Below are 22,655 nucleotides of genomic sequence, written 5' to 3'. Positions count from 1 at the left end.
TGCCACTTGCCAGGGCATGAAGCAGAACCTCTGGGGCGGTGAGTAAGAATGATGGAACAGAAAGCCCCCATCCATGCAGAATAAGCAATAGCTTGCTGTTTAAGCTACATGTCTTCACTCTTGCTTATGCCTTGGATGGAGAAATGCAATGCCTGCAGAAGAGAAGTATGGGAACAAAAGAATGAAATTCTGCTGCAGAAATTTGTCTCTAAGCGAGTAGCAGTTCTACTGAAACTATTCCAAAAAAAAAAAAAAAAATGAGGTGGAGGAACTCCTTGCTAACTCATTCTTTGAAGCCAGCATCACTCCGATACCAAAAGCTGGCAAAGACACAATGAAAAAGGAAAACTACAGGCCACTATCCCTGATGAACATAGATGAAAAATCCTCAACAAAATACTAGCTAACCAAACCCATCAGCACATCCATAAGTTAATTCACGATGATCAAGTAGGTTTCATTGCTTGGATGCAAGGTTGGTTCAACATATACTAATCAATAAACGTGACTCATCATATAAGCAGAACTAAAAACAAAAAAGAATATGATCATCTCAAAAGACATTTAAAAAGCTTTTAATAAAATCCAACCTCCCTTCATGATAAAAAACCTTCAAGAACCTAGGCATCAAAGGAACATGCCTCAAAATAATAAGAGCCATCTATGACAAACCCACAGCCAACATCATACTGAGCAGGTGAAACTGAAAGCATTCCCCTTGAGAACTGGAATAAGATAAGAATGCCTACTCTCATCACTCCTATTCAACACTGGACTGGCAGTCCTAGGCAGAGTAATCAGGCAAGAGAAAGAAAAAGGCATCCATATAGAAAATTAAGTCAAACTATCTCTGCTGATGATTTGATTCTATACTGAGAAAACCCTAAAGATCTGCCAAAAGGCTCCTGGAACTGCAAATCAGAATTACAAAGAGATATCACTTCTCCCCAGTTGAAATGGTTTTCTTTTTTTTTTTTTTTTTTTTTTTTGAGATGAAGTTTCACTCTTGTTGCCCAGGCTGGAATGCAATAGTGCGATCTTGGCTCACTGCAACCTCTGCCTTTCAGGTTCAAGTGATTCTCCTGCCTCGGCCTCCTGAGTAGCTGGGATTTCAGGCATGTGCCCCCATGCCTGGCTAATTTTGTATTTTTAGTAGAGACAGGGTTTCCCCATGTTGATCAGGCTGGTCTCGAATTCCCAACTTCAGGTGATCCAGCCGGCCTCCCAAAGTGCTAGGATTACAGGGGTGAGCCACCACGCTGGGCCTGAAATGGTTTTCATGCAAAAGACAGGTAATAACACATGCTGAAAAGGATGTGGTGAAAAGGGAACCCTCATACATTGTTGGTGGGAATGTAAATTAGTACAACCACTATGGAGAACATTTTGGAGGTTCCTCAAAAAACTAAAAATGGAGTTACCATATGATCCAGCAATCCCACTGCTAGGTATATAACCAGAAGAAAGGAAATCAGTATACCGAAGAGATAGCTGCACTCCTATTTGTTGCAGCACTGTTCACAATAGCCAAGATTTGGAAACTACCTAAATATCCATCAATGGATGTTGGATAAAGAAAATGTGATACATATACACAAAGGAGTACTATTCAGCCATAAAAAAGAATGAGATTCTGTCATTTGCAACAACATGGATGCAATTGGAGGTCATTATGTTAAGTGAAATAAATCAAACATAGACAGACTTCATATACTCTCACTTATTTGTGAGTACTAAAGAACAAACCAATTGAACTCATAGAGATAGAGAGTGGGAATGGTTAATGATTACAAAAAATATATATAGTTAGAAAGAATGAATAAGACCTAGTATCTGATAGCACAACAGGATGACTGTAGTCAACAATAATGTAATTGTACATTTTAAAATAACTAAAAGAGTGTAATTGGATTGTTTGTAACACAAAGGATAAATGCTTAAGGGAATGGATACCCCATTTTCTATGATGTGATTATTGTTTATTACATGCATGTATCAAAGCATGTCATGTACCCCATAAATATATACACCTACTGTGTATTCACAAACATTTTTTAAAATAATAAAAAATTTAAAAAGAACAAACCTGGAGGCATCACATTACCTGACCTCAAACTATACTATAAACCAACAGTAACCAAAGCAGCATGGTACTGGCATAAAAACAGATGCATAGACCAATGGAACAGAATAGGAAACCCAGAAATAAAGCTTTACACCTGAAGCCATCTGATTGTTTGCAGAGTTAACAAAAATAAGCACTGGGGAAACGACTTCTTATTTAATAAATGGTGCTGGAAAAACTGTCTAGCTGTATGTAGAAGAATGAAACTGGACACCTACTTTTCTCCATATATAAAAATTAGCGAAAGATGGATTAAAGATTTAAATGTAAGGCCTCAAACTATGAGAATCCTAGAAAAAAACCTAGGAAACATCATTTCTGATTATTGGTCTTGGGAAAGAATATATGATGAAGTCCTCAAAAGCAATGACAACAGAAACAAAAATTGACAAGTGGAGTCTAACTATAATAAAGAGCTTCTGCACAGTGAAAGAAACCATCAAAAGAATAAACAGACAACCTGCAGAATAGAAGAAAATATTAACAAATGATGCATCAAACAAAAGTCTAATGTCTGGAATCTATAAGGAACTTAAACAATTGAACAAACAAAAAACAAATAGCCCCATTAAAAAATGGCCAAAAGACATGAACAGACACTTCTGAAAAGAAGACATACAAGCAGCCAAAAACATGTGAAAAAATGCTCAACATTACTATCAGAGAAATGCAAATCAAAACCACAATGAGATACTCTTCATACCAATCAGAATGGCAATTACTAAAAGTTCAAAAAACAACAGAAGCTGGTGATGTTGTGGAGACATCACCTCTTAACCTTTTCCAGCTAACTTAGGAATGTAAATTAGTTCGGTCACTGTGGAAAGCAGTTTGGAGATTTCTCAAACAACTTGGAACTACCATTTGACCCAGCAATCTCATTATTAGGTAAATGTCCAAAAGAAAATAAATCATTCTACCAAAAAGACGCATGTACTCATATGTTCATTGCAGCACTATTCATAAAAGCAAACATGGAATCAACCTAGGTGCCCATAAGTGGTGGATTGGATAAATAAAATATGGTATATTTATACTATGGAATACTATACAGTCATAAAAAGAATGAAATTATGTCCTTTGCAGCAACATGGGTGCAGCTGGATGCCATTATCCTAAGCAAATTAATGCAGGAAGAGAAAACCAAATACTGCATGTTCTCACTTATAAGTAGGAGCTAAACATTGGGTACTCATGAACATAAAGATGGCAACAATACACACTGGGGACTACTAGAGCAAGGAAGGAAGAGGGGAGGATGGGATGGGAGGATGGGATAAGGACTGAAAAACTACTGAGTACTATGCTCAGTACCTGGGTGATGGGAAAAATCATAATAAACCTCAGCATTATTCATACATACTCATGTACCAAATCTGCACATGTACCCCTGAGTCTAAAATAAAAGTGGAAATTATATAACAAGAGAAAATTTCCTTTAATCAGGGTTTAGAAGGGATTCTTCATTGCTTGTGTCCCTGTCCTAACTTTGACCCTTCTTTATATAAGAAAACAACAATTTAGCATTATATTTGTCATCCAAAGCACCCCCAAGATAGGTAAGCATCTTAGAGAATCCATTTGCACTATTACGTCCTCTCCCATTGGGAGACAGGACATTTTCCCACATATGTATGGGAAAAACAGAAGCTTCAAGGTCGGGCTGATTCACGTTCAAATTCTGAATTACAATTTGCTAACTATCTGATCTTGGGAGAGATATTTCATTTCTTTAACATAACTTTCCTTCAAGTGAGGATGATGTTATGTACTTCACCTATATTATCTTCACGTTTTCTTCACGGCCACCAGCCAAAACTATTACAATGTTCCATGAAGGCATTATGCTGAACGTTTTGCACATATTATCTTATTTAAATCTTGTACTAACCCAATGAAGTGGGTACTATCATTATCTACATTTTATAGAGGAGAAAACTAGTGCACACAGAAATGTTCCAAGGTCACATAGATATTAAGTGGTGGAGTTGGGAATTAGACTGTTCCTGAGTGTATTCTTGAGCACTATGCTATTCTACCTATACGTGCAATTGCAGGAGAGGGATGGTGAAATGTAAATCACCTGTATGTCCCTAGCCATGTAATACTAATCTGTTGATAGTTAAGCTGGGTCCTGACAGCTCTAAGTCTCTGACTACTTACACTGAAACTCCAGTCCCTATCAAAGACCTCTCTGAGAACTCTTAACCTTTTCCAGCTAACTATTCGGATTACCAATTCTTTTTTGTTTGTTTGTTTGTTTGTTTGTTTTTGAGATGGAGTCTTATTCTGTCACCCAGGCTCTGGAGTGCAGTGGCACAAATTTGGCTCACTGTACCCTCCACCTTCAGGGTTCAAGCAATTCTTCTGCCTCAGCCTCCCTAGTAGCTAGGATCACAGGTGTGTGCCACCACGTCCGGCTAATTTTTGTATTTTTAGTCGAGATGGGGTTTCGGCATGTCGTCCAGGCTGGTCTCGTACTCCTGACCTCAAGTGATCTGCCCACTGATTATCAGCTCTTTGGATGGTCTCTAGCTCTCAAAGAGAATGGATCTTCCTCTGGCTTTACATAGTGGAGCCTGTAGCATATCTGACACTGAATTTAGTGATGCAGACCATTTAGCTCATTGAAACAATTTTTTTTCCTTCCCCTTGCACAAATGGGCTGGATCTAGGTAACTTTCCATGTCTGTGTTCATTCTGAACTCTACCAACAATAGCATGACCTCTCTGACAATTCCTTGTCAGAGGAATTGAACCCCCCAAAACTGGTTTCAAACCAATCCCATAACCTCTATGACTTTTTCGATAAGATATTAGTAAAATTATTTCATAACTTTGTCAAAGTTGTTATAGGTTAAACCCTGTATATCTTAATGGCCCATCCAGCTCAATTAGGCCTTCAAGATGCCACATCCCCTATTATAGAAGAACTACTTAACTTCCTTCTCGGGGTTTACTGCTGAATCCAGCTCATCACAGAAGTTCTTTCTTTTGATGGTTTCTCTCTTAAAGTCACTAAAATCTTATACATTTTACCCTTTTCCTTCTGAATTGTTGAACCCCAATTGTGGATAAAACATAGTTCAAGTATAGCCTCATCTGGGGAATGTTCTTCATGTCAATTATGAATCAAAAATTTCAAATTGATATTCATAGGGAGATATTTCAAGTAATAAGACTGATACAACTAAATGTCAATTCTTGCCAAGCAAGGACTCTGATACACAAACATGTTAATAATTTCACAGTGGAATGCTGGACCTGGCTTATACTGGCTCAGGAAATTGTGAAATTTTCAAAAAGTTTTGCAAACCAGTTGTTAAACCATTGATAGCTTAAAATCGACTATGGTGGGAGTGGGAGTATATGAGCTCTGTAAATTGGCAAACACTGCAAATCTCCTATGTGCCCCATCTCACCCCAAGATAACTAGTTAAACATTTCCCAGCACAACACTCTTTCTTCATCTTATTTTGTTGAGTGCTAACAGAAGTGGGTGGTGGCAAGTCACTCAAAGCTTTTAGTAAAGTGAGATGTTGAAAGAGGACAAATCAGTAAAGACTCATACTTTCTCAAATCCAGCTGAGGAAATTCTGAGGAGCTGGGATTCTCTTTTAGCGAGTCTAGTCCATCTTCTGATTCTCGTCATTACAGGGTAAGAATGTAGGTGAATGTTTTCTGGTTCGTTTAACATGTCAGTTGGCAAAAAAATCTGAAACTAAGGATACCACTTAATTTTTGCAGCAATGACTTCAGTTGCTAAATATTTAAATGCTTGTTTTCTATATAAAAATTAATGGTTGATGTTAAAGAAATTAAGAGCCAAGATGTCTTATTTCAGTTTGAATATATATTAGCTTTAGAACTGGGCTTCTTAGCCCTGACTGCATATGAGAATCACCTGGGGAGCTTCGAGAGCATACTATCATTAGGGGCCCCTCCCCCAGATCAATTAATTTAGATTCTAGAGGTGAGTCATGGCTACCGTTTAATAGAAAGTTCTCCAGGTGATTCCAATGCACACCATGATTAGAAGCAGCTGTGAAGGTTTTGGGACTTTGGATTCCTCCCACCTGATTGAAGGCAGTATGTAATTACAAAGGCTGAGCTTCTGAAGGGTTGACATTTCCTTGAAGAAAGGAGATAAAACAGAACTGTAAGTGATTGGGATTTGATTTTGTTGCTTTTGTGTAATTTTAATAATGTATTCTTTATCACCAGCATATTTTGAAGTTGTAGTAATGGCACTCATGTAAAAATACTGGGAGCAACTAGAAATTTGAGGGAATCACTTGTGAACCAAATTTACTTGTTGAATGCAGAAATACATTCCAAGTGAGGAAGGGGCAGAATTTCTCTGATGGTATGTCCTGGATATTTCTCCATATCTGTGATATTCTTTCATTTAGAGAGACTGTTACACAGAGATGAAACAGTCATGTCTAGATTTGTGTTTTCCTTCTTGCAAAGTTTTTGTCACTTCTCTAATTGTGTTGCAAAGACACCTACATGCTTGTTATCAGGAAGTGTATTAAGGCAGCCTGTGCTTAAATGTGGGAAAAGCTATTTTAAACCCCAAATATGTTTAAATGTTTTTTTTAATCATAAACTTTAAGATAAGTGTGGGAATATCCAAAGAAGTTTTGATATTTTTCTATGATATATTAGCCCCCCTTTTAATAACAAACATAAAACTCTTTCAAAAATATTTTTGGTCCACCAATTTTATTGGACTATTAAGCTATTGAGTAACTCAGCATGTATTAGTTGATGTTGGCTTGCTATAAAGGAATGCCTGAGATTGGGTAGTTTATAAAGAAAAGAGTTTATTTGGCTAACAGTTGTGCAGGCTGTATAAGCATGGCACCAGCATTGCTTCTGGTAAGACCTCAGGAAGTTTCTACTCACGGTGAATGGCAAAGGGGGACCAGGCGTGTTGCATGGTAAGAGAGGGAGCAAGGGTTGAGGAGATGCCAGGCTCTTTAAACAACCAGCCCTCGCATGAACTTATAACCAAGGGGAGGGCACCAAACCATTCATGAGTGATCCACCCCCACGACGGAAGCACTCCCACTAGGGCCCACCTCCAACACTAGGGATTACATTTTCGTGACATTTGGAGGGAACAAATATCCAAACAGTATCACAGCACTAGATTCAAAATGATGTTTCTGATTTTTGCTGACTTCTTTCCTCAGAGATTTACTAACCATGAATTTCCAACTTTCAATATGATGACACAGTGACTGAGATTACAATCTGAGGATGATAAATTATCACCTAAAAAGAGATAGATTTTTAAAAGAAAAGACTGAAAAGTCAGAATAATATTAGAAATCTGGTCCAGATGATAAATGCTGAAATAAGAGATAGTTTTGCCACTTAATCATAATTATTTGAAAAGCCATAGAAAGGTTTAAATTGATTTCTTTATAAAAGCATTCTAATTTTTAAAATCCTCATTACATAATATTTATTTATATAAGATCTTAGCAATACAAGTTTCAAGAGTATGTTGAACTTTTATTTGATGAGCTTTCTCTGGAATTGACCTTTGTTTCCATTTTATCCTTGAATATGGGAGAAAAACACTTAATTGGCAAAAAAAAGAAGATTTTCACAATAATACTTAATTATAAAAGCAAATGTATCTTAGTGCAATTATCGCATTCATTTCATGAATACTAAAGGGGTTAAAGCCAATTTAACTTTATGGTTTCTAAGATTAAGTGGTTTTCTATTAAGAAATTGGAATGTCACATTAAAATTCAGTTTCACTGAAAAGGGTCCAGAGCAGTTTTCAGAAACATAAAAAGTATTCCTACGTCTTACAGATTATTACTTTCAAACTTCCTCATAAAGAATATCGATACACATAAGTGATAAGTATTGAAAATGATGCGGGCAACAGCTTTAATATTTGCAGGTTTCTTTTGGTCTCTATTCCTGAAATCACATTGAATATGAATAATTATGACTCTTCTTTTATGAAGTTATTTAGTAAGGCTGAAAATTATATGCCAAGTATGTGTCTAAGGAGACAAACCCATCTCAGTCTGAGTAATGACTAAGAAGACTTAAAAGTGTTGTTAGAAGTTGTGGCTCTGTTTATAAGAGAGTAAGCGAGCACATTTGAATGTCTGAACTGAGTGTATGTCTCAGCATTTTTTCCATTAAAATAACATAATTTTAATTCTCCAGTGTATTGGAAAGACCACTTATCTTGCCTCTCATTGCTGCAGAGAAGGAGAAAATTTAAAAGTCATTTACTACCACAAGCTAAGTCCTTTGTGCTCCATGTGTAGTAGAACAATTTCAGTTAAGATGCTCAAAAAAATTTTAATGTAACACAGCAATAGGAATGCATCTTTCAGCACCATTCCAATGTCATTTTTTAGGCAACAGTTTGGAGTCTTTCCCTTGGAAAAATCAGAGTTCTTGGAAAGGAAACTCTATTGTATTCTTGCTCAATTTTATTTAATGACAGCATGATTTGGAGAGGCAAGAGGGCCTCTTTTTAAGACAAAAAAAAAAAAAAAGTTTAAAAACTTAGTGTATTTTTTTTTCTTTTTGAAATGCAGTCTCACTCTGTTGCCAGGCTGGAGCGCAGTGGTGTGATCTTGGCTCACTGCAACCTCCACCTCCCAGGTTCAAGCAATTCTCCTGCCTCAGCCTCCCGAATAACTGGCGCTTACAGGTGCCCGCCACCACACCTGGCTAATTTTTGTATTTTTAGTGGAGACAGGGTTTCACCATGTTGGCCAGGATGGTCTCGGTATCTTGACCTCATGACCCACCCCCCTCGGCCTCCCAACATGCTGGGATTACAGGTGTGAGCCACCGCACCTGGCCTGGTTGTTTTTTCTTTTTTTTTTTTTTAAACTGTTTATTTCCATAGGATTTTGGGAAACAGGTGTTATTTGGTTACATGAGTAAGTTATTTAGTGGTGATTTGTGAGATTTTGGTGCACCCATCACCTGAGCAGTATACACTGAACCCAATTTGTAGTCTTTTATCCCTCATTGCCCTCCCACCTTTTCCACTGAGTCCCCAGAGTCCATTGTATCATTCTTCTGCCTTTGCAGCCTCATAACTTAGCTCCCGCTTATGAATGAGAACATACAATGTTTGGTTTTCCATTCCTGAGTTACTTCACTTGGAATAATAGTCTCCAGTTCTATCAAGGTTGCTGCAAATACCATTAAATTGTTCCTTTGTATGGCTGAGTAGTATTCCATCTTATATATACATACACCACAATTTCTGTATTTACTCATTGACTGATGGGCAATTGGGCTGGTTCCATATTTTTGCAATTGTGAATTGTGCTGCTATAAACATGCATGTGCAAGTATCTTTTTCGTATAATGGCTTCTTTTCCTCTGGGTAGGTAACCAGTAAGTGGGATTACTGGATCAAATGGTAGTTCTACTTTTAGTTCTTTAAGGAATCCCCACACTGTTTTTCATAGTGGTTGTACTAGTTTGCATTCTCACCAAAAGTGTAGAAGTGTTCACTTTTCACCCCATCCGCACCAAAATCTAATATTTTTTGATATTTTGAGTATGGCCATTCTTGCAGGAGTAAGGTTGCATTGCATTGTGATTTTGATTTGCATTTCCCTGATCATTAGTAATGTTGAGCATTTTTTATATGCTTGTTGGCCATTTGTATAGCTGCTTTTGAGAATTGTCTATTCATGTGCTTAGCCCACTTTTTGATGGGATTGTTTGTTTTTTTCTTGCTAATTTGTTTGAGTTCATTGTAGAGTCTGGATATTAGTCCTTTGTCGGATATACAGATTGTGAAGATTTTCTCCCACTCTGTGGATTGTCTGTTTACTCTGTTTACTCTGCTGGCTGTTCCCTTTGCTGTGCAGAAACTATTTAGTTTAATTAAGTCTCACACATGTATCTTCATTTTTGTTGTATTTGCTTTTGGGTTGTGTGTCATGAAGTCTTTGCCTAAGCCAATGTCTAGAAAGGTTTGTCCAATGTTATCTTCTAGAAGTTTTATAGTTCAGGTCTTAGATTTAAGTCCTTGATCCATCTTGAGTTGATTTTTTAGTAAGGTGAGAGGTGAGGATCTAGTTTCTTTCTGTTCATCCTAGCATGTTTGGAAGCATCCATGTCCTCTAACCACCAGATGCCAGTAATCGTCCTTTCACCTCAGCTGTGACAATGAAAAATATCTCCAGAGTTTGCCAAATGTCCCCTGGGAACAAAATTGTTTCCTTCCCCATCATTGAGAACCACTACTGTGGATTCTACTGCTTTGTGACATAATCATATATTTTCCAAAATGGGTATTAGAAAGTATAGATTATCAGCCCCATACCATTGATAATCCTTATGTGCAGTAACAAAGGAAGTACTTAAAAGAAAAAGCTGAGTTTTTTGCTCATTAAACTGTTTATTGCTTATTAAGGGCAAGCTGTACTTGTAAGCACTGTGTCTCTGAGAAAAGAAGAGCATTGAACTTCTACAGGGTTTAGGAAAGCAAGGAGTCCCTGAATCGGCAAATTTTGGTGTGAGTTGCATTGATGTAATAGATTAGGTCCAGTTTGTAACTGGTTCAGGTAGTTACTTATTGCTATAGCCAAAGAACAACCAATCATTTCCAAGTAGCATAGGAATATTTTGCTTTTAAAAGTATATGCCCTAAAGTTTACGAAAATACTTTAAATGACAGAACCAATATTCCACTTCAATCTTCAATGTCTGAAGACTGTACCTATGCAGAGTGATTACATAATACCTCCCAAAGTTGCACATACTTTTTTATTTTAAATGAATGTAATAGTTTTTACATTGATGGCATTATTAAACTGTTAATTGGGTTACCCATTATGTAAAGATATTACCAAATTACTGTTTACAAAATAAACAAGGTTTGACCACTTTCATGGTCTAAATCGTATGTGAAATTTAGTCTTAATTCTAATTCAGGTCAGGGTTATATAAGGCAAGGCAACTAAACGAAATGAATTTTCTTTTTTTTTCTTACTTCTTTGATGTTTACTATTTTATCTTATGACATACTTAGTGTATTAAAATAATCAAATGGAAAGAATGTTTCATGTTTCTCCCTGGCTTATCTTTGTTGGGCAACATCACATTTTAATGATAAGAAATATTTTTCATATTTTTAGGGAGAGGTTTGCTAATGGTGGAAGCAAATGATGGAATGCTAATGATGGAAGACAGCGGTCTGCCAAACTCTCTCTTGAGTAAAAAGAGGCAGTTAGACATAACTCTTAGCACTGATTTTTCTCAGGCAAAAATGATCAAGGGCTCTTTTCTTAGACTAGCGTTTATCACCATGTGATCCTTGAACCAGCAGCATCAACATCATCTGGGAACGTGTTAGAAATGTAAATTCTCAGTCTGCCTTCCCCATATCCACCCCCCACCCCAGAAACTTCATATCCAGATGATTCTAATGCATGCTAAAGTTTGCAGACTACTTTCTGAAACTATAGAGAAGTTTATGACATCTGTCGTTGATTTTATCTCTTCATTTCTCACTAGTTTATTAATCATTCAGATACTAGAAAATAAAATGAAATAATAGAAAGCACTTTCTTTCCTATAAACTTATTCTGTCTACACTGTGATACTTTGTTGCATACAGCTAATTCTCAATTATTTGGATGGTAATTTATTTGGGTGGTGAATTACCAATCTGCCAGCAACCCGTTCTTGCTAGCAATTATGCTAGTGGAATATTACAATTAGTGAAAATTAGATCTGCTCCTTTATTGTTGCTACCTTTCATCTGCTTGCCACTATAAACTGGAGACACAGTCTAACCCAAGTTCCACATAATTTGGCCCCCTTGGTTTTATTTCCCATTATTCCCTAGCCTGGTTCATGTAGTGTTGCTGGTGAGGGGTGGAGATTTGGTTTAGATTAGGTCATAACAATACCATACTTAGTTTCAACTGCATATCTTCATTCCTGTCCATAATTCCAGAAAGCTCTTTATCTCCCCTTGCCCCACCTCATCGAATTTCTCCCCATTTCCAGTGGGAGCTCAGCATGTAGGTTCCCATTTCAATGAGGAAACCAAGTCTAAGAAGGGAAATTAGAGCAAAGGCCCAACCATGAGGACTGACCAACTCAATAAGAGAACATGGCCAGGCAGCAACCTGATAGTAGTCATCAAGGACTAGGGCCTCCATCTGGCAGTTAACTAGCTATAAAGCAACAAATATAGGACCTGCTGGCTGATAAGGATAGGCATGGTCAGAATGGACATGGGACAGGGAGGGACCTGGCCCTACAGGTTGAAGACATTTGTGAGTCCAGATGAGAGGGGACTGGGTAAGCCCTGTAAAGATGAGATCCAGGCCCAAATTCTCCAAAATCTGTTCCTAGATCAGTCCCATTTTCATTATTTTTCTCATTTGATCAAAACATGTTACACCTCACCATTTAGGACTTAGTAACCTGCTCTGTTTTTGTTGAGTGTCATTTTATAGTCAGCTTTAGGCATTAAAAGGCTTAATATCTGCATTTGTCATCTCAGGCTGTCATAACGAAACACCAAACTGGTGGTTTAAACAACAAAAATGTATTTCTCACAGATTTGGAGGCTGGGAAGTCCGAGATCAAGGTGCTAGCCAATTTGGTTCCCCAGCGAGGACTCTTCCTTGTTTACAGCCAGCTGCCTTCTTGCTGTGTCCTCACATAGTGGAGAGAGAGTGTGTGGAAGCATGCTTTCCTTTATTTCTTCTTATAAGGATACTAATCCCTTTGTGAGAGCCTCACCTTCACGACCTCATGTTAACCCAATTAATTCTCAAATGCTGACCTCCAAATACCATCACACTGAAGGTAGGACTTCAACATGTGAATTTTAGCGGGTACACAATTCAGTTTATAGTGGTCATTTTGAAGAAAAATATAGTTTTGTTTTGTTTTTTTTCCTAAGTGAGCTTTTGTAATACTAAGCACAAAGTAGGCAGTTAAATTTGCTGGTTATTTGATATTTGCATCCCATGTGCAATTGATGGCCACTGTTTAAAAAAAGAAAAAAAAGAAAAAAAAACATTGAATACAATGCCTTTCTGTAAGTTTGGAGATCTTGCCTCTTAAGGCTTCTTCTGTATGGATTAGGCATTTACTTGTCTTGTAATTCATGGTATTCAAGTTAGCCTTTGGAGAGGAAAAAAGGAGGCAGAAACAGTAGCACCTCTGAAAGCAGTTTTGTTAAAAGAGTCAGATTGCAGTACAGCTACCTTTAAGATCTGCCTGCAAATCTGAAATTAAAAGTAGATACATTGAGGGTTGTTGACTTTTAATCTAAAATAATACTTTCTTCCTGTGGCTTATTTACTCAGGATCTATAATGCCCAATTTCTTGTAAAGCATTCCACAGCTAAAACAAGTCAATTGAAAAACAACATTTACTGAGCTAACCCTAGATACCAGATTAACCCCACTATACTGATAACTAGCTGAAATTACCTCTTCTGGAAAACTCTGTTTGCTTAGGGTACAGGTGAGTACAGCAGTTATATTTGTTTGTTGTTGTTGTTTGTTTGTTTTCATTTATTTTATTTTCTTTGCTTTTTTTCTTTCTTTTCTTATTTTATTTTTTTCCCATAAGTTATTGGGATACAGATGTTATTTGGTTACATGAATAAGTTCTTTAGTGGTGATTTGTGAGATTTTGGTGCACCCATCACCCAAGCAGTATACACTGCACCATGTTTGTAGTCTTCTATCCCTCGCTCTCCTCCCACTATTTCCCCTGAGTCCCCAAAGTCCATTGTATCATTCTTATGCCTTTGTGTCCTCATAGCTTAGCTCCCACATATCAGTGAGAACATAAGATGTTTGGTTTTACCTTCCTGAGTTACTTCACTTAGAATAATTGTCTCCAATCACATCCAGGTCACTGCAAATGCTGTTAATTTGTTCCTTTTTGTGGCTGTGTAGTATTTCATTATGTATATTATATATTCATTATGTATAATAAATATAATATATATTTATTATATATTATATATGTTTATATGTTTATTATATATTATATATTTATTATGTATATTATATTTATATAAAATATATATTATATTTTAATGTAATATTTTAATTTCTATAATATTTATTTTAATATTTATTTAGAAATTTTTATTTATAAATTTATAAATAAAATTTAAAATGTATAAATATTTATAAAATTTATAAAAGTTATTTTAATTTTATTATAGATAATATGTATTATATTTATATATATTATATTTTTATATATTTATTATATATTATATGTTTTATATATTTATTATTATTTATATGTTATATATATTTATATAATAAATATATCATATATAAAAATATATAATTATACAATATATAATAAATATATATAATATTTATTATATATAATGAATATATATACACACACACACACATTTATATCACAGTTTTTTATCCACTCACTGATTGATGGGCATTTGGGTAGGTTCCACAATTTTGCAATTGCGAATTGTGCTGCTATGAACATGCGTGTGCAATTATCTTTTTCAAATAATGACTTCTTTTCCTCTGGGTAGATACCCAGTAGTGGGATTGCTGGATCAAATGGTAGTTCTACTTGTAGTTCTTTGAGGAATCTCCATTGTTTTCCATATGGCTGTACTAGTTCACATTCCCACCAGCAGTGTAGAAGTGTTCCCTGATCACTGCATCCATGCCAGCATCTACTGTTTTTTGATTTATTGATTGTGGCCATTCTTGCAGGAGTAAAATGGTATTGCATTGTGGTTTTGATTTGCACTTCCCTGATCATTAGTAATGTTGAGCATTTTTTCATGTTTGTTGGACATTTGTATATCTTTCTTTGAGAATTGTCTATTCATGTCCTTAGCCCACTTTTGAGGGAATTTTTTTTTTCTTACTGATTTGAGTTTCTGGATATTAGTCCTTTCTTGGATGTATAGATTGTGAAGATTTTCTCCCACTCTGTGGGTTGTCTGTTTATTCTGCTGACTGTTGCCTTTGCTGTGCAAAAGTGCTTTAGTTTCATTAGGTCCCAGCTATTTATCTGTTTTTATTGCATTTGCTTTTGGGTTCTTGGTCATGAAATCCTTGCCTAAGCCAAAGCCTAGAAGGTTTTTCCAATGTTTTCTTCTAGAATTTTTGCAGTTTCAGGTCTTAGGTTTAAGTCCTTAATCCATCTTGTGTTGATTTTTTAATAAGGTGAGAAATGAGAATCCAGTTTCATCCTCCTACAGGTGGCTAGCCAATTATCCCAGCACCATTTGTTGAAAAGGGTGTCCTTTCCCCACTTTATATTTTTGTTTGCTTTGTCAAAGATCAGTTGGCTCTAACTATTTGGGTTTATTTCTGGGTCTCTATTCTATTCCACTGGTCTATGTGCCTATTTTTACACCCATACTGTATGCTGTTTTGGTGACTATGGCCTTATAGTATAGTTTTAAATCAGGTATGTGATGCCTCTAGATTTTGCTTAGTCTTGCTTTGACTGTGCAGGCTCTTTTTTGGTTCCATATGAATTTTATAATTGTTTTTTCTAATTCTGTGAAGAATGATGGTTATATTTTGATAGGGATTTCATTGAATTTGTAGATTGCTTTTGGCACTATGATCATTTCACAATATTAATTATACCCATCTTAATGAGGTTATTTGGATTTTTCTCTCTTCTTTTCTTGGTTAATCTTGCTAATCTTCTATCAATTTTATTTATCTTTTCAGCACCAGCTTTTTGTTTCATTTATCTTTTGTATTTTTTGTTTGTTTGTTTCAATTTCATTTAGTTCTGCTCTGATCTTGGTTATTTCCTCTCTTCTGCTGGGTTTGGGTTTGGTTTGTTCTTGTTTCTCTAGATCCTTGAGGTGTGACCTTAGATTATCTTGTCGTGCTCTTTCAGACTTTTTGATGTAGGTATTTGGGGCTATGAACTTTCCTATTAGCAGTGCCTTTGCTGTATCCCAGAGATTTTGATAGGTTGTGTCATTATTTTCATTCAGTTCAAATAATTTTTTAATTTTCATCTTGATTTTAGTTTTGACCCAAGGCTCATTTAGGAGCAGATTATTTAATTTCCATATATTTGCATGGTTCTGAAGGTTCCTTTTGGAGTCGATTTGCAGTTTTATTCCACTGTGGTCTCAGAGACTGCATGATATAATTTCAATTTTCTTAAATTTATTGAGGCTTGTTTTATGGTCTATCATATGGTCTATTCTGGAAAAAGTTCCATGAGCTCTTGAATAGAATGTGTATTCTGCAATTGTTTGATGAAATGTTCTGTATATATCTGTTAAGTTTATTTGTTCCAAGGAATAGTTAAAATCCATTGTTTCTTTGTTGACTTTCTCTCTTGATGACTTGCCTAGTGCTGTCAATGGAGTATTGAAGTCCCCCACTATTTTCTAGGTCTATTAGTAATCTCATTTTCTAATTTTGTAGGTCTATTAGTAATCGTTTTATAAATTTGGGAGCTCCAGTGTTAGGGGCACATATATTTAGGATTGTGATATTTTCCTGTTGGACAAGGCCTTTTACCATAATATAATGCTTTTGTCTCTTTTAACCACTGTTGCTTTAAAGTTTGTTTTGTTGGATATAAGAATAGCTACCCCTTCTTGCTTTTGGTGTCCATTTGCATGAAATGCCTTTTTCTGCCCTTTAAGTTTATGTGAGTCCTTATGTGTTAGGTGGGCCTTCTGAAGGCAGCAGATAATTGGTTGGTGAATTCTTACCCATTCTGCAGTTCTGTATTTTCTTTTAAATGGAGCATTTAGGTCATTTACATTCAGCATTAGTATTGAAAATGTGAGGTACTGTTGCATTCATCGTGCTCTTTGTTGCCTGTGTACTTGGCTTTTGTGTGTATTTTTTTGCTTTTGCTTTTTAACTTCTATTTTTGTATTATAGGTCCCATGTGATTTATGCTTAAAGAGGTTCTTTTTTGGTGTGTTTCCAAGATTTGTTTCAAGATTTACAGCTCCTTTTAGCAGTTCTTGTAGTGGTGGCTTGGTAATGGCGAATTCTCTCAGCATTTGTTTGTCTGAAAATGACTGTATCTTTCCTTCACATTAATGATGCTTAGTTTCGCTGAATATAAAATTCTTGACTGATAATTGTTTTGTTTGAGGCAGCTGAAGATAGAGCCCTAATCCCTTCTAGCTTGTAGGGTTTCTGTTGAGTAATCTGCTATTAATCTGATAGACTTCCTTTGTAGGTTACCTGGTGTTCCTGTCTCACAGCTCTTAAGATTGTTTACTTTGTCTCAACTTTGGATAACCTGATGAAAATATGCCTAGGTGAAGATCTTTTTGGGATGCATTTCCCGGGTGGTTTTTGTGCTTCTTGCATTTGAATATCTATGTGTCTAGCAAGGCCAGGGAAGTTTTCCTCAATTGTTCCCCCAAATATGTTTTCCAAGCTTTTAGAATTACCTTCTTCTTCAGGAACACTGATTATTCTTAGGTTTGGTCGCTTAACATAATCCCAGGCTTCTTGGAGGCTTTGTTCATAAGTTCTTATTCTTTTTTCCTTCTCTTTGTTGGATTGGGTTAATTCAAAGACAAGGTCTTTGAGCTCTGAATTTCTTTCTTCTACTTGTTCAATTCTACTGCTGAGACTTCCCAGAGCATTTTGCATTTCTAAAAGTGTGTCCAAAGTTTCCTAAATGTTTTATTGTTTTATCTTTAAGCTATGTATTTCGTTGAATATTTCTTCCTTCACTTCTTGTATCATTTTTTTGGATTTCCTTGCATTGGGCTTCACCTTTCTCTGGTCCCTCCCTGATTAGCTTAATAACTAGCCTCCTGAATTCTTTTTCAGGTAAATCAGGGATTTTTTCTTGGTTTGGATCCTTTGCTGTTGAACTAGTGTGATTTTTTGGGAGTGTGGAAGAGCTTTGTTTTATCATATTACCAGGGTTGTTTTTCTGGTTCTTTCTCATTTGGGTAGGCTCGGTTAGAGGGAACGTCTAGGGCTGAAGGCTGTTGTTCAGATTCTTTTGTCCCACAGGGTGTTCCCTTGATGTAGTACCCTTGCCCTTTCCCTATGGATGTGGCTTCCTGTGAGCCAAACTGTAGTGGTTGTTGTCTCTCTTCTGGGTCTAGCCATGCAGCGAGTCTACCGAGCTCCAGGCTGGTACTGGTGGTTGTATGCACAGAGTCCTGTGATGTGAACCATCTGTGGGTCTCTCAGCTGTGGATACCAGGGTCTGTTCCAGTGGAGGTGGCAGAGGTGCGATGAATGAATTCTAAGAGAACTCTTAGCTTTGGTGGTTTAATGCTCTATTTTAGTGCAGGTTGACCTCCTGCCAGGAATGACGCTTTCCAGAAAGCATCAGCTGTAGTAGTGTGAAGAGAGATGGGTGGTGGGCGGGGCCCTAAAACTCCCAAGATTATATGCCCTTTGTCTTCTGCTACCAGGGTGGGTAGGGAAGGACCAGCAGATGGGGGCAGGGCTAGGCATGTCTGAGCTCAGACTTTCCGTGGGTGGGTCTTGCTTCAACTGCTGTGGAGGTTAGGCATGAGAGTCCCAGGTCACTGGAGTTGTGTACCTAGTAGGATTATGGCTGCCTCTGCTGAGTCATGCAAGCTGTCAGAAAAGTAGAGGAAAGCTGGCAGTCACAGGCCTTACCCAGCTCCTGTGCAAACTGAAGGGCTGGTCTCACTCCCACTGTGCCCCCAGCAACAGCCCCAAGTCTGTTTCCAGGTGGAGGGCTAGACCGGCTTGAAAACTTGCCTGAGGCTATCTGCTTCCCAGCTGCAAAAGAAAAGAGCTTTCTTCCCCCAACTGTGAAGTCTGCACACAAGATTTGCTCCCTCCCCCGAGTTCTGGCCAGGAAGCTTCTCATGCCTATTCAAATTGTTACAAAGTTCAGCTAGGGAATTCCTTCTCCCTGTGGAGTTTTATCCCCTGCTCCTCTGGCCATCCTCCCCATGGATCCATCCCTGTGGTGCCAGGCAGGAATGGGCTGCTTGGGGACCCAGGGAGCTCCCAGGGCCTTTCTGCTCCTTCCTCTACCCCTGTATTTCGCTCTACTCTCTAACTTGACTCAGCTCCAGGTAAAGTCGGAAACTTCTCCCACAAACAGACCTTCAGCTTCTCCAGTGGGGGTGTGTGTTAGGGAGAGGAAGGTCTCCCTTTCCCACTTCCGCAGTTGGGGGACTCACAGTATTTGGGGTATTTCCTGGGTTCTGCAGGAGCAGTCCATTTCCTTCAGAGGGTCTGTGGTTCCTCTCGGGATTTCTGGTTTGTTCCTGCAGTCAATCTGGAGCTAAAATTCACAACGTGAGCCTCCGCATGCTGCTCTGTCTGAAGCTGCAGTCTAGTCCTGCCTCCCGTCCGCCATGATCGCTGGATCAGTTTGAACATATGAACCAAACCATACAATTTGGAAAGGAAAAAAAAAAAAAAAAAAAGGTCTGCAAAGAGTCCTTCCTTTATACTAAAAGGAACATAAATTTATCTTGCTACCTGTTTCTGCATTTCAGGAGAAAAACACGAATTCTCTCTTTGTGTCCAGGGTGTACACTTAGCTCATCATCTACTGGAGCTCTACTTTCCCTTTAAATATGAACTATGGATTTTTGGACAAAAGTCATAAAAATTCTACCAGATTAATACAGAATTGCAGATTTTTCCCAAAGGGCTTTTTCCTGATTTATTTTTATCAGCGTGAATAACTCCTGAGAATATGGTGAGCTGTTTCCTCACAGAGATACCAGAGCCGGAATGTCTGGCAGCATTTCCACCATCTACCACCCACTGAGCTTGATTTTAAGTTGTTTTTCTCAATACAACAAGACCAGTGATTTCTAACAGCAGTCACATCCAAGTTTGTTCTGGAATTGTCAGCTACATATCTAAGTGTTATATGTTATTTCCCTGCTGTTTTTCTTCTTTATTTTTTAAGCATTTTATTTTGAAATAAATTTAGATTTGCAGAAGAATTGCGAAGATAGTATAGGTGTAGAGCTTTGCCCAGCTTCCTGTAATTTAAAAAATGTATCTTCCCATGGTACACTTATTAAAATTAAAAAAAAATATCACTGGTACTATACTATTAACTAAACTCTAGATTTTGTTATACTTTTTGTTTTGTCTTGTTTTGTTTGAGATGGAGTCTTGCTCTTGTCACCCAGGCTGGAGCGCAATAGCATGATCTCAGCTTACTGCAACCTGCACCTCCCAGGTTCAAGGATTCTCCTGCCTCAGCCTCCCAAGTAGCTGGAATTGCAGGCGCTCACCACCACACCCAGCTAATTTTTGTATTTTTAGTAGAGACGGGGTTTCCTCATGTTGTTCAGGCTGGTCTCGAGCTCCTGACCTCTTGATGCGCCCACCTCGGCCTCCCTAAGTGCTGGGATTACAGACGTGAGCCACTGTGCCTGGCCTATACTATTAACTAAACTCTAGATTTCCAGTTTTTCCACTGATACCTTTTAGCTTGTTCCAGGACCATAGGATGCCATGCTGCACTACGTCCCTTAGTCCATGACAGTTTTACAATCTTTCCTTGACATATCTTTCTTGTTTTTAAATCTCTTTCCAAATGTACCCTTTGTTACACATGCAAGATGTAACCATTGACTCAAATACCCTATTTATATTTAAACATAATTTCTACCTTTTTTTATATTTAAAATAATCTTAAAAAATGTAAACAAAATAAAATTAAGCAAAATAAAAACTATTTACTAAATGTAAAAATGAAAACTACTAAGCTGGACTTCAGCCTTAGTATGCTTGCCTTTTAAGTGGCTTTCCTGCTTCTGGTATCACCATAGTCAAATCCAGTGGATTTAACTGAAACATTTTAAACATTCAGAATGATCTTTCTAACGTATTAATTATCATGTGATAATCGTTTTGAAGGTTTGGTGGTCATTTGCATAAATTCCAGATTCTTTAGCATGGTATACAAGTGTGGCCTTCATGATCTAGCACCCACCTTTCTCTCCAGAAGCATCTTCAGCTGTTCCTGAGCTTACGTAAAGCCCTCTGTGGCAGGCAGCCTCTGCCTCAGCCTCTGCCCACACCATGTGAGTAAGCTTGGAAGCAGTCAAGCCTGGAAATGACTGCAGACCTGGCCCACGGTCTGCAGCTTTGTGAGAGATCCTGAGCCCGAGAACCAAATTGAGCCATGCCTAAATTTCTAACTCATAGAATTGGTGAGTTAAGTGTTTGTTGTTTGGAAGGAAAAATTTTAATTAATAACAAATATATGTTGAATCCAGCTGGACTCCATACTTAGAATATCCCACATTGGCCATATTTTCTCATACCTTGGTGTCCAGGTAGTTAGTTGGACAGTTATTTTGTGATTTAATTGATATTCCTAAGCCCCTACCAAATACCAGGCTATGTGCGAGGTGTTGGAATCAAGGACTCTAAAATATGGTTAAAGGAACCCACAATTAAGTAGAAAACACAATGATGTTAGTTACTGGTAATAATGTAAAAAGTGCTGCAGTTGAGGAATAAATATATTTTATAAATTTAGAGCCAAAAATGATTACAGTTGATCTGGAAAGCGAAAGGTACCAAGAAATTTTTGAGCTAGATTTTGAAGTTTAGTAGGTTTCATCACATAAGAAAGTCAGCAGAGGGAAGAATGTGACCAAAAGATTGAGCGTGAGAGTCCATGTTGTGTTTGGCGGGGGGCAAATGTGCCAATGGGTTTGGGGACGGAGTTATATTGCATGAGCACTGCTGTGGAGGAGTGAACTGTCTTCCATCCTCCTCCCTGCCTGTTACAATCTTGTACATCCCTCAAGACCAAGCTCAAATTCCATTGTTTTCTTGATACCATTTCTGATTGTTCCTAACCACGAGGATCTCTCCCATTCAATTACATACTGTCTCACATTGTTCTCTAATTGCTGTCTTAGCAAACACTTGGAGATGGCAAATTATCTTTTCTTCTGTATGCACATCTGGAACATTGCTGAGCACATAATGTTAGATAAATGCTTATTGATTAATTGAAGATGGCATTTTTCTTCTGTGTTACTCAAAGTCTAAGTTAAAGTGATTAAGCTGAATATGCATACACAACTAGTAACTCCAAAGCAACACTGAGGTACATGCCTGATAATGATGCTTAGAAATGAAAATTCAGAGAATGATTAGTAAAATTTCTGATATTTAGAAGCATCAACTTGATGTCAGTAGGCAAATGAACACATAGAAGTGAGAAAAGCACAAGAAAATGCACAGATGTGACTGGGCATGGGTAGATGGGAGGCAACCTTGTTCCAGAGAGCAGCAGTAGGAGAGCTGTGATTGGGAGGGAAAGATGAGTCCAAATGAGAAGACGTAAGCTCTGATTCATGAAGGACATTCCAGTTTGATTATGGCCTAGGTGGTCTGTCCCATGGATCTCAGAGAAGGAATTTATGTAGTATGGTGGTAAGAGTCCTTTTTCCCTAATAAAAGTACATATTCTGGGGGATACATGTCAATGTAACCTGCCTATGAATTCTCCTATTAATATAGAATTATTAGACCCTGAATGTCCCATAGA

At 37.4% G+C, this 22,655-nt stretch overlaps 1 long non-coding RNA gene across 1 annotated transcript in view; it reads left to right on the top strand.

The window, feature by feature from the left end:
* Positions 1–5,699: 5,699 nt before the first annotated feature.
* Positions 5,700–22,655, top strand: part of LOC126947507 (uncharacterized) — a 158,149-nt gene continuing 141,193 nt past the window's right edge. The window contains exon 1 of the long non-coding RNA XR_007723107.1: positions 5,700–5,783. This is a non-coding gene — a long non-coding RNA (uncharacterized LOC126947507). The remainder of the gene's footprint in view (positions 5,784–22,655) is intronic.

Source organism: Macaca thibetana, chromosome 2, assembly GCF_024542745.1.
Source record: "Macaca thibetana thibetana isolate TM-01 chromosome 2, ASM2454274v1, whole genome shotgun sequence".
Lineage (NCBI taxonomy): Eukaryota > Metazoa > Chordata > Mammalia > Primates > Cercopithecidae > Macaca > Macaca thibetana.
The sequence above is the reverse complement of the archived record's forward strand: the minus strand, read 5'-3'. Positions and strand labels throughout refer to the sequence as shown.